Below are 12481 nucleotides of genomic sequence, written 5' to 3'. Positions count from 1 at the left end.
TCAATTAGAGAGTAAAAGGAAAGGAAGGAACCCAATGTAGGGTTTTCTCAAGGAGGTTAGCCACAAAAGGGAAGGGAAACATGGTTACTGGAAATAGACGGATCAAGTGAGGGTTTTTTTGAGGATAAGATAGACATGAATGTGTAGTCAGTAGGGAAGCAGTCAGTAGAGAGAAAGATTGAAGATAAGTGAGAACAAAGAAATGCTCGAGGGTGAAATCTAGAAGATAGCATGGGATCACTTTTGCTGGTAGAGGGGTTATCCAGGAAAGGGATCAAAGAAAAAGAAAAAGGCCCACCTTTTCATGACAGACAGAGTTAAAGGTGAAGATAGTGGCAGAAGACATGGAAGAGGAGAGGATAGACTCTTTTTTTCCTGGTAAAATATGAGGCAATGTCAGCTGAGAGCATAAGGAGAGAGTGAAATGGTTTGCTGAAGCATGAAAAGGTTTAGAAAAGCCACTGTGGTGATTGAGATAGTTAAGAGAGGTATAAAAAGATTGCCTTACTACAATGAGGTCCCAGTTGGGCCATAATCCCTACTGGGATTTATATAAAATAAATCTGTCATGGATCCAGTGAGCATGATTTTGTGACTCTCTCCAGAAAGAGACATAGAGGCAGGGACAGACAGAGACAGAGAGGCACAGGAGAGAAGGGAGAGAGAAGAGAGATGCAGGAAAAAAAGGAAAGTCTTGAGACATAAGGATCTCCTTGGTGTCTAGCAGAGTGCCAGACACATTGTACTTATGTAAATGCTTTTTGATTATCTTATCTCAATTGAAATTTTATTCTTGTTGATCAATCATTTGCTTTTTCTTTAATTGGCTTCTCTGACTAGTTCTCTCCTCCTTCTTTACAAATCCCTCAGGACTTTTAACTTTACCCTAACTTATTGAGGAAACTTATTTAAAAAGCTTCCTTTTCAATTTTCTAGAAACATTAAGAGATTACATATTGTAAGGTATTGAGCCCCATAGAAGAAATTCTGTTTCTACATATAGTACCAAATAAGGAGTTGACCAGAAGGAATTCTATAGAGACAGATAAGACTGCCTTGTTCTATAAGATTAATGGTTGGAGGCCCCAGCTTTTAGGCTGGAAGGCCAGAACCAGGCCAGAACCAGGCCAGAACCAGGTCAGATCGGTTTGAACTCTACACTTCACAGCCCAGTCCTGGTGCTCTAAGCTACTGCACACAATTAACTTCATACATATTAAATTCTCTACCCAAGGAGGAGCTTAAGTTTCATTATAATAACATATGATGTATGAGGAGGCATGACTAGGTGGGGGAACATATCAAGAGAACACATGTAAGGGGAGGGGAGGTTAAGAAGGGTTATAACTTGGAGAAGTATGGACCAATCCTAACTGATAGGAGGAGTAGGGTTGAACTAATAGTGTATAAGCTTGTCTGGCTTCTGTAAAGGTGCAGAGAACTCTGGAGTTTCCCCACCTTTTCTCAAGAGAGCCACAATAAACACTTCCCTCATTGCACTTTGATTTAAGTTTCATTTCTTAAATCAGGGGGGAATTGACTGATCCCCATTTCTCACAATATTGTTGGTCTAAGAGCCAAGTCTTTCTTAAGGGAATGGATTAAAGGTAGAAATGGAAATTTATCAAGACTCCTTTCTTGCCTTCCCTAATTCTTGAAGCAATTGGCATATATATGTGTGTGTGTGTGTGTGTGTATGTATATATATATATATATATATATATATATATATATATATATATATATATACATATGGCAGAGCTCTCTTCTTTCAGAAAGGATTTTTGATAAAGGAAGATCTTTAAGACCCTGAGTTTCGAAACCTATGAACTTTTGCCTAAATTCTGCTCCTAAGTCTCTGCCTGGTCATCTATTGGACCATGCAACGGGGGAACCTCCCCGAGGACCTGCGTTCAATGATAACACGCCACACTATCTCAAGACAACCAGCAGATGCTTGGAAATCCCCTACTGAACCATTTTACTCGGGGTTCCAGGATCCTAGCCCTGTCTTAGGATGGAACCCTAGCTCAAGCTAGTTTAATAAACCCTTGCTATTGCATCTCCATCGTGTCGAGTGCCTCTGTTCCATAATTGGGGACTTTTCTCAGACCCTAACAATCCCTTTCTATTTTTTTTTAGGTTTTTGCAAGGCAATGGGGTTAAGTGGCTTGCCCAAGGCCACACAGCCAGGTAATTATTAAGTGTCTGAAACCAGATTTGAACCCAGGTACTCCTGACTCCAGGGCCGGTGCTTTATCCACTGCGCCACCTAGCTGCCCTACCGCACCACCTAGCTGTCCAAACCCTTTCTATTATGAAGGGGAATAGTTAAGGCAAGAATAGAGGAGTGATTTTTAGAAGTTAACCCCAAAACATATTATATGATCATTTTTTCTTATTAAAGATTTCTATAAAGACTTGTATGGACATGACTTACATGGGTGAAGTGAGCAGAACCAGGAGAACATTGTATACAGTAACAGCAATATTGTTTGATGATCAACTGTGATAGACTTGGCTCTTCTCAGTCACACCATGATCAAAGATAATTCTTTTGTGATGAAAAAATGCCATCCATATCCAAAGAAAGAACTATGGAGTCTGAATGTAGGTCAAAGCACATTATCTTCACCTTTTTAAAAATTCATTTTTTGTGGTTTTTCCCTTTTGTTTTATTTCTTCTTCAAACTACTATGAAAATATGTTTAACATGATTATACACATATAACTTATATAAGATTACTTGTGTTTGGAGGAAAGAGATGAGTGAGAAAATTTTACAAAAATTAATGTTGAAACCTAGGTTTACATATAATTTGAAAAAATATTAAGATAAAAGAAAAAATTTCTATGTTACCTTAAATTTTTCTTGGAGAAGAGAGCTATACATAAGAGTATGGAGATTATACTGGTTTGGGAACTTCTTTCATTAAACTAGAAATGCTTGAATTTAAAATAATGTTACATTTAATATGTTTCTGGGAGCCTAAAACTCAGATTACAATGCTAATATTTTTTCTTCAACATTCCCAACTCCACCCTAGCAGATGACTTGGTCTCCCTTTTTATTAAGAAAATCAAACAAATTATTGCATCCTCTTTCAACTCCCCTAGTCCATATATCAAAATCCTTCCTGAGCTTCATTCATTCATTTATTTTCTTTCCCTTTGCTTCAGTCTCTGAGGAAAAGGTCACATATTTTGCCAAGGCTATTCCCTCTACTTGTGCTCTTGATTCCAGTCTCTCTCTTTCTTTCTAGGAGCTTGCCCCATTAATCATTATTGCCTTCCCTGAAATTTTTAATATCTTCCTTTTTGTAACTGCTTTTCTGTTATCTACAAACATGCTCTGTTCTTTTCATTCTTAAAAAAAGCACTTGATCTTTTCATTCCCTTAAGCTATCATCTTCTACCTCTCTTCTCATTTACTGCTGATCTCTTAGAAAGTATCCTCTATATTTGCTACCTCTATTTCTTCACCATTCAATTACTTCTCAATTGACTAATATTGCCACCTGTTTATGAAAGTCATTCTTTCAAAAGTTAACTATGATCTGTTAATTGCTAGATGGCCTCTTCTCAATCCTCATCCTTCTCAACTTTTCTGCAGTTTGTAATTCACTTAACCACCTTTTCCTCTTACTTTGTCTCCCCTCCCTTGGCTTCCATGCCTCTTTTTTCTAATCACTAAATGTAGTCAGGGAAGAGAACCTGTTTGAATGACATAGATATTCATTTGATAGAATTAACACTTTTCTCCTACTTCCCAAGTATCTACATCTCTATCTTGATCTCTATCTTCTCTTAATCCCCAAGTATCTGCATCTGCATCTGCATCTGCATCTGCATCTGCATCTGCATCTTCATCTGCGTCTTCATCTTCATCTGCATTTACAATTCTCTCAAGACTCTCGCCTTAGGATCTGGTCTTTTTTCTTGCTCTATATTTCTCCCTTAATGATTTTCTAATGATCTTCTAAATATTCTCTTATGAGTTCAAGTATCATTTCTACTAGGGGACTGTATAGCTAAACCTAATCTCTCTCTGGAACTCTAAGTCTCACTTTACCATTGTCTATAGAGCATGTCTACTGAGGGGCAGCTAGGTATTACAGTAGATAGAGCGCCAGTCAAGGAATCAGGAGGACCTGAGCTCAAATCCAGCCTTAGCTGTGTGACCCTGGGCAACTCACTTAATTCTGTTGCCTTGCAAAAAGGGAGCATTTCTGCCTAGATGTTTATTTGGCCCATAAACTCAACATATCCAAAATAAAATGTATTTTTCCCCTTAGACCTGCACCTCTTTAATATTTCTTTTCCTTTGTTGGGCATATTATTTCCCAATGAATTAGGCTAAGTTATTCATGACTCTTACCTCTTTCTCAGTCCCAATATCCAATCTGTTGCCATCCTATTGATTCTACTCCACAATAGCTCATTAATCTTTCCCTTAATTTTTATCCACTGTACCTATACACTAACTCGGGCCCTAATTGCTCTTCCTACTTCCAATTTCTACATTCTCTAATCCATACTCCATCCAAATGAAAAAAAAATATTAAGGAATAATCTGAGGATGGAGAAAGGGCCATTAGAGTTGGACATTAAGAGATCATTATTAACTTAGAGTAATTTCGATTGAATGATGAAGTCAGAAGCTGGAATGCAAAGAGAGCATGCATATCACACCAAGAACAAATTTAGCACCAGAAGTCCTGAGGTACCCCTAAACAGATCTACCACCCTCCCTCAAGACCTGGTCCAATCCAGACTGTTAGTTAGAAGAGTAATGTTTGATGTCCAATGTTTTCAGTCTTAAATCCCCTTACATAGTACACTAGATGTACATGTCAGTGGTTTGCCAAAAGGCTTAATATTTTATCCGAGGAAATGATATATGTGAATCTTATGGGGTTTGCTTGTCTTTCAAAAATTCCAAAAAGCAAAGGTGGAAAGATACAAAGACTCTATGCAAAATCCAGGCCAGGATTATGTCAAAAGAGCTTCCCCAGAATCCCATACCATATGTTTTACCAGAACAGGTCATTCTGAGCTGAGCACCCAGCTTTATTTGGAAGGGTTCCACATAGATTAGTGAAAAAAGAAGGGGAAACCATGATCAATCTACCCAAAGGGAACATTGAATTAAACCACAAATGAGGCAATATATGCCACAAGAAGATCTTCGATTCCTTCCTAAGATAACATAGTGAAAACAAATATATGAGTAGTCCTATTATGACAGATATTCATTAAACCAGATGTTGCAAATAAAAATTTCTAAGTAAAAATAAAAGCAGTAATCTGATTTTAGCAGTTTTATAGTATGAGTTGCTAGCAGGAGTCAAAGTGATTTCTAATATGTCAACAACTCCAAGAAAGTTAAGTGCGGAAAGAAAAGTTCTATATATAACAAAATTTTCATAAATACTTTTTTGGGTATAGGAAAATATTAGAAACAAAGTGAGACCCAATGAGTAGATAAATTTTGTTATAGGATTGTGAAGGAATATTGTTATGTCATATGAAATGTTGGACTGGTTTCCATGCCACAAATTTCTTGCTCCCCTTTATGGATTGTATACTTGTCTAGAAAAAAGATCTTTGAGGGTAAGTACTGTCTGAGGTTCATGTGTTTGTATCCCTAACATAATGTTTTAAAGTAGGAATTTCTTTATAAATGAACTGTGCTAATAATTGATATACACAAAAAAAGAAAAAAGTAGTTTTGGCCTTGAGGTGCTCCCATTCTAACAATACCTACAAATGGGTATTATGAATTATGGGAACATAGAGTTAGAACTGGAAGGGACCTTAGAAGCCATTAAGTCTAACTTTGTCATTTCACAGATGAACAAATTAAGGACTTAGGAAGTAAAGTAATTAGCTCACTGCATAGGTAGTAAATGTCTGAGGCAGGATTCATACTAAGTTTCAGTGACCTCAATTCCACTGTTTCCACAGGGAAGGCTCTAGTGAGTTCTGGATGAGGCTTCCTGCTAAAGGTGGCATTAAAGCAAGCCAGAGATGCTAAGAGTGAGAAGTCAGAAGGGGGAACATTCTAAATATGAGCAACAGCCAGTTCAAAACATGGAGAAAGGAGATAGATCCTCCTATGGGAAGAATACCAAATAGGCATTGGCACAAGCAAATGGTTGGTAGAGGGGAATAAGAAGACTAAAGAAGAGACCAGGTTATGGAGAGCTTTAACTGTCAAGCAGAAAAGTTTCTATCTGATTCCAGAGTACTCCAGTCCTTTGGAGTTTATTTGAAGAGGGGGTAGAATTGTACTTTAGGAAAATCACTTTGATATCTGTGTGGTGGTGGTTAGATTGGGAAGTAAGGAGTGCTTAAGGCAGGAAGAGCAATTAGAAGACAATTGCAATAGTCCAGGTGAGGGATGAAGTGATGAGGACCTGAACTAGGGTGATGACTATGCTATTAGAGAGAAGAGGAACAATTTGAGAGATATTGTAGAAAAGAACAATAAAAATTAGAAATTGATTGGATATCTGAGTTGAGAGACATTGAAGTGTTGAGGTTGATACTGAGGTAGTGAACTTGGGTAATTACAAGGATGGTGTTATTGACAGTCATGGGGAAAGGGTTGGGTTTTTGTGGAGAAGTTAAGCTTTGTTTTAGATATTTTGAGCTTGAAATATCTACAGGATATGCAATTTAAGATGTCTAAAGGGTAGATGGAGATGCAGTACTTGAATTAAGGAGAGAGAGACTAGGATTGGATGTATATATATAAAACCGAGTTTTCTGCAAATGGATGATAATTTAAACAATTCAACTGATAGGGTCACTGAGAGAAAAAGTACAGAGAGAAAACTGAAGAGGTCCCAGGAGGGATTTTGAGGGATAGCTACAGTTGGAGAAAATAACATGGATAAAGATCCAACAAGGGAAACCAAGTTGTGAGAGGTCAGGCAGTTGAACTTTCTTTATCAACCTATATATAATTTCTAATCCAAGAAAGCTACTGGGGCTGGGGAAGGGGCAGGACACAGAGCCAAGATGGTAGAGGAGCAGAAAGAGGTATAATCTAGATCCTCTAATGAAACCACTTTCCTAAGATCTAGAAAATGAACCAATCAAGTCCATATCAGGAAATCCAAAAAACAAATCACAGCAAGTCATTTTTTTCTCTCTAGTTCAGGTTGGCACAGGGAATCAGAGAGCTCTGTGGACCCTGAAAATAAGGTCTGGTCAGGGACATGCTTTGCAAAATATTCAGAGACTGTGCCTAAGAACAAGAGGAGGTCCCAGATCACATCTTAATACAAGATTCAGGAACAAGTGCCAACTAACAAATTTGTCACTCACTACACACGTCACAGATGAAAGGTGAACTGGGGAGGGTGCCTGTGCTAAGGGATATCATTCTGAGGTAAGGAGAGGTCAAAGAATCTGAGCTTTTTGCTGAGTTAGGAAAAAGTCAGAAGCAAAACTTTATGTACCTCTTACCCCAGGAGGTGAGTGAAGTCTTAATTTTACCCTTCAATCTAGTCTAAAGCCTTCAAGGAAATAACCAGGGTAGGAAGCTCAGCTGAAAGGGGTACATAAAATTCTGTCACTTTGAACATGCTGAGCTTCCCAGCTGACTGATAGTGACTGTGCCCTGCCATAATCTACTGAAACTTCCAACCATGGACAAGTTCATAGAAATGTTGCTCAGATCTAAATGCAAGAACTTGCAGAAGTCTCACTGTAGAAGTCAGAGATAAAACTCTGGATCACATCACTTTTGGAGGACTGAAAGCTCATAGGTCCCTAGCCCTAGCTATCTCTGAAATACTGGAATAACATAGCATTCAATACCTCCAGTAAGTAGCAGAAGGACAAAGGGCACAAAAGCTCAGCCCTGACACTCCTCCTAGAAGCACCTAGAATCCATTCCATCATAATGTAAAGACCAAAATAAAAAGGTAGGTTGTAAAAATGAGCAAACAAAAAGAAAATTATACAAGTCTAGAAAAAGAGAAAGCCTCAAAGAAAAACAACTTAAGCACAATCCAACCAGAATTCTTTCAAGAAATGAAACAAGAATTAAAATTCTAAAAGCTAATGAATTGTTTGAAAACCAAATAAGAGTGTGTTAGAGAAAAAAATGTGGGAAAAATTATGGAAGAAAGATTTGGAAAGTGAATTAATAGCTTGGCATAAGAGCAATACAACATTACTTAGGAAAAAGCTCCCTGAAAATTAGAATGGACAAAATAAAAGCTAATGACTCCACCATACAACAAGAAATATTATAAAGCAAAATAAAAAAATAGTAAAAACAGAGAAGAAAATGTGACACATCTCATAACAAAAACAGCTGATCTGGAAAACATGATTGAAGAGATTTCCTTTAACAATTAGAGACATCACCTGAAAATTATAACCAAAAAAAAAAAAAAAGAACCTAACATTCCACTTCAGGAAATCATAAAAGACAAATGCCTCAATTTCTTAGAACCAGAAAGTATGATATAAATAAAAAGAATCCTTAGATCACTTTGTGATAGAAGCCCTCAACCCAAAATTTAAAGGAATAATATAGTCCAAATCCAGAACTTCCAGGCAAATGAAAGCATACTTTAAGCAGGCAGAAAGAAAGCATTCATCTACTAAAGAGTCACACTAAGGATCATATAGGATCATAAGGATCACCACTATAAAAAAAGAGGAGAGTTTGGAGCATAATATTACCAGGGATAAAACATCTAGGCTTATAACCAATAGTAATTTACTCAATGAAATTTAGCAAAATCCTACAGGGAAATAAATGGATCTTTAATGAAATAGAGGTCTTGTAAACCTTCCTGATGAAAAGAACAGAGCTCAGAAAAAATTTTGAAATATAACCACAAGAGTCAAGAAGAAACATAAAACTGTAAACCTGAGTGAACAATTGTAAGGGATTAAAAAAGATACAATTTATCTTGTAATATGGGGCGATTTTATATATATATATATATCCCCTAAGAACTCTGTTTCATCAGGGGTAATTGAGGGGGAGGAGTCTAATTAGATGGAGACTTGGGAGTGATTCTTTTATGTTCTGTTATTTTAATGTATATTTAAGAAGACTGGAAAGAGAGGGAAAGATTAATACACCAGAGAGAGAATGAGAAAGGAAGGATGGGAAGAAATTATCTCAGATAATTGGGTTCCAGTAGAAGTATATACAAAGAGGAGGGCATGTGAAGGGAGTGGGAATCACTTTAATCTTATTCTCATCTGAATTGGTCAAAGAAAAGAATATACTCATATTCATACACATAAATTTCACTTAATAGAAAATTGAAGAGAAAGGGCAGAGAAAAGATAGATTGAGTGGGATTAGTCAAGCAAAACAAACATTTAGCAAATAACAGCTATTCCAGTTTAAAACATTAGGAATAAACAATTTTCCTTAATATAGTAACTATTTAGCTAAACCAAGAATCAGCATCATCTTGTTTAGAGATAGGCTACAGGTCTCTATAATAGAATCCAGGGTAAAGCAAGGGTGTTCAGTATAATCCTAGATGTACTAGCTATAGTAATATGATCAGATAAAGAATATGAAGAAATAAATGTACCTATGAGGAAACAAAATTATCACATTTTGCAGATGTTATGATTTTTTAAAAGAAAATTTTAGAGAATCAATGAAAAAATAATTAAAACAACAAGTTTTAAAACATTGCAGGATGTAAATAAATCCAAATAAATAATCGGCATTTCTGTATGTTACCAACAAAATCAAACAGGAACATATAGACAAAAAAATCCATTTAAAATTACAAAAGTAAAATCAATTTTCAGATGAAGACATTAAAGCTATCTAGAACCATATTAAAATTGCTCTAAATCATCATTGATTAGAGAAATACAAATTTAAAAAAACCTCGGTGGGACCACCTCATACCTTTCAGATTGGCCAATATGACTAAAAAGGAAAATGATTAATGATGAAGGGGATGTAGGAAAACTGGGACACTATTGCTTTGCTGTGGAGTTGTGAACTGACCCAACTTTTCTAGAATGCATTTTGGAATTACTCCCAAAGGGCAATAAAACTGCATATACTCTTTGAGCCAACAATATCATTATTAGATCTGTATTCCAAAGAGATCACTAAAAAAGGATAAAAACCTCACATATAGAAAAATATTTATAGTAGCTCTTTTTGTAGTGGCATTAATTGGAAATTGAGGGGATGCCCATCAATTGGGGAAATAGTTGAACAAATTGTGGTATATGAATGTGATGGAACCTTATTGTTCTATAAGAAATCATGGGGGATGGGACTTCAGAGTAGACTAAAAGACTTGCATGAACTGATGCTGAGTGAAGAAAGCAGAACCAGAAGAACATTGTACACACTAAAATTACAAAAGTATAAACTATTTGGGAGCTTATTTGCCAAGACACATAATGAAATTATATAAACACAATTGCAAAGTAATCTTTATACAAATAAATATAGATCTAAATAAATGAAGAATTAATTATTACATGGATAAACCATGCCAATAAAATGAAAATGACAATAGTTATTTAGACTAATTTGCTTATTCAGTGCCACACCAATCAAACTGTCAAAGGATTATTTTATAGAACTAGAAAAAATATTAAAGTTCAACTGTAGGAACAAGAGATCAAGAATATCAAAGGAATTAATGAAAAAAATGGGAAGAAAGAAGGCCTAGAAGTACCAGATCTCTAACTCTACTACAGAACAGCAAGTAGCAAAACATATTGGAACAGGGTGAGAAATAGAGGTTGATCAGTTAAACAGATTAGGCAGCCAATTAAAAAGTAAAGGAGTATTATAGTCTAGTATTTGATAAACCCAAAGATTCCAGATTGGGGTAAAACTACTTTTACTATTTGACAAAAACTACTTGGAAAATTGGAGAGTAGTCTGGTGGAAACTAGGTATAGACCAACTTCTCACACCATATGTTAAGATAAACTCCAAATACACACATATCTTAGAGACAGTGACATCATAAACAAATTAGAAGAATATGGAGCAAATTCTAGGTAGCTTGATGGTGCTATGGATAGAATACTGAACCTGGAGTCAGGAAGTTCTGAGTTCAAATGCAGCTGCAAATACTAGATGTAAAACCTTGAACAACTTTTTAAGAATAAGAGCCATTCCCCAATTGTTTCAATGAATAGAAATAGAAATTTATAGATTGAAATAATGTGACTAATATAGGAATTTGTTTTGTTTGATTATACAAGTTTCCTATAGAGGTTTTCTTTTTCTTACTTTTTCAGTGGAAGGTGTGGTAGATGGTGGGAGAAAATGAGGATTTGAAAATAAAATGAAATTTAATTTTTCAAATGACAAAAATGATAATTTTTAAAAGTTTCCTGAGGATCTGGGAAATTAAGTGACTTGCCTGTGGTCACACAATTAAGAATTAGAGGCACCTTCTGTGCCTTCTGTTCCCTAATTTGAGGCAGCTGAACTACAGATATCTTCTAAGTCCCTTCCAACTCTAAATCTAATTTCTAAAGCAGTAGGAGTATCCATTCCAAAATGCAGAAGGAACTTGTTAGGTCTTTACTTTTCTGGAAATGAAACTAAGCTTCTAACTCACTTACCTGCTGGCACCCACCTATTCCCAGACTCAAACAGGTTTACTCTTAATTGTGGTGAAACAGAAACTGCCATTAGAAAGACAAGATTTCCTTGATTTAAGTAGAAACAGCTTTCTCTCAAAACTGGTTTTTAGAGAGTTCAACAGAGGTTAAACAGTCTGAGAACACCATACTTCCTAGTATCTTCTAAATTTCAAGATAATTAATTGAGATGAGAGCAGCCTCCTTAAACAATAACTGCATTCCTCAAGAGAAGGCAGAGGAAAAAAATGAGAGCTGAGGATCCAACCCAGCCTACCTTGTTGACTCTGAGCAGCTCCTTTGGCACAGGTTGCCAGTTCTACCTGTGTGACCCAGTGATGAGTGTTTGACACAGGTGACAAGACTTTGCTACTTGCCTAAGGTTTACATAAGCACTTAGCATATTAATGCTTCACTCTTTCCCTTTGTCAAGAGAAAATTTGGCTCCCCACATTGCACAGAGGGGGGGAAATCAATAAGTACTTAGAGTCAACAAAAGGAATTCATTGAAAGTAACACTTTACCACAAAAACTTTTAGAGGCTGCTAGAAAATAGCAATCAGAATTTGAATTCAGATTTTCCAATTCCAAATCCAGTTACACAATGCTGCTTTTGTGTAATCTGGGACAGTTTCCTTGATACAATGAACAATTCTGACTCTTTAGGATGACAAAAAATGATTTAACAAAAGACATTCAAAGAAGGAGTCCAGAGTTTTGATCTGTTTTATTTAGACAGACTTTCTCTTTAGGATCATTTTCTCTGGACCTGAGTAGTTCCCTTGGGTTGGAAATGTCCAAAGGCTGTGGGAATTTCAGAGTATAGATTTATTTGTTAATATGCTCTATTCTGGGCAGA

At 36.2% G+C, this 12481-nt stretch overlaps 1 long non-coding RNA gene across 2 annotated transcripts in view; it reads right to left on the bottom strand.

Moving 5' to 3' along the window:
• LOC141489832 (uncharacterized) overlaps positions 1–11966 on the bottom strand; it is a 37205-nt gene extending 25239 nt beyond the window's left edge. The window contains exon 1 of one of the 2 annotated variants that reach the window (XR_012469000.1): positions 11900–11966. This is a non-coding gene — a long non-coding RNA (uncharacterized LOC141489832). Of the gene's footprint in view, positions 1–11604; positions 11792–11899 lie in introns of those variants that run through there. The other variant, XR_012468999.1, reaches the window with a different exon arrangement.
• Positions 11967–12481: the final 515 nt, after the last annotated feature.

Source organism: Macrotis lagotis, chromosome 5 (genome assembly GCF_037893015.1).
Source record: "Macrotis lagotis isolate mMagLag1 chromosome 5, bilby.v1.9.chrom.fasta, whole genome shotgun sequence".
NCBI lineage: Eukaryota > Metazoa > Chordata > Mammalia > Peramelemorphia > Peramelidae > Macrotis > Macrotis lagotis.
Note: the sequence above shows the minus strand (reverse complement) of the source record. Positions and strands in the feature narration are given on the sequence as shown.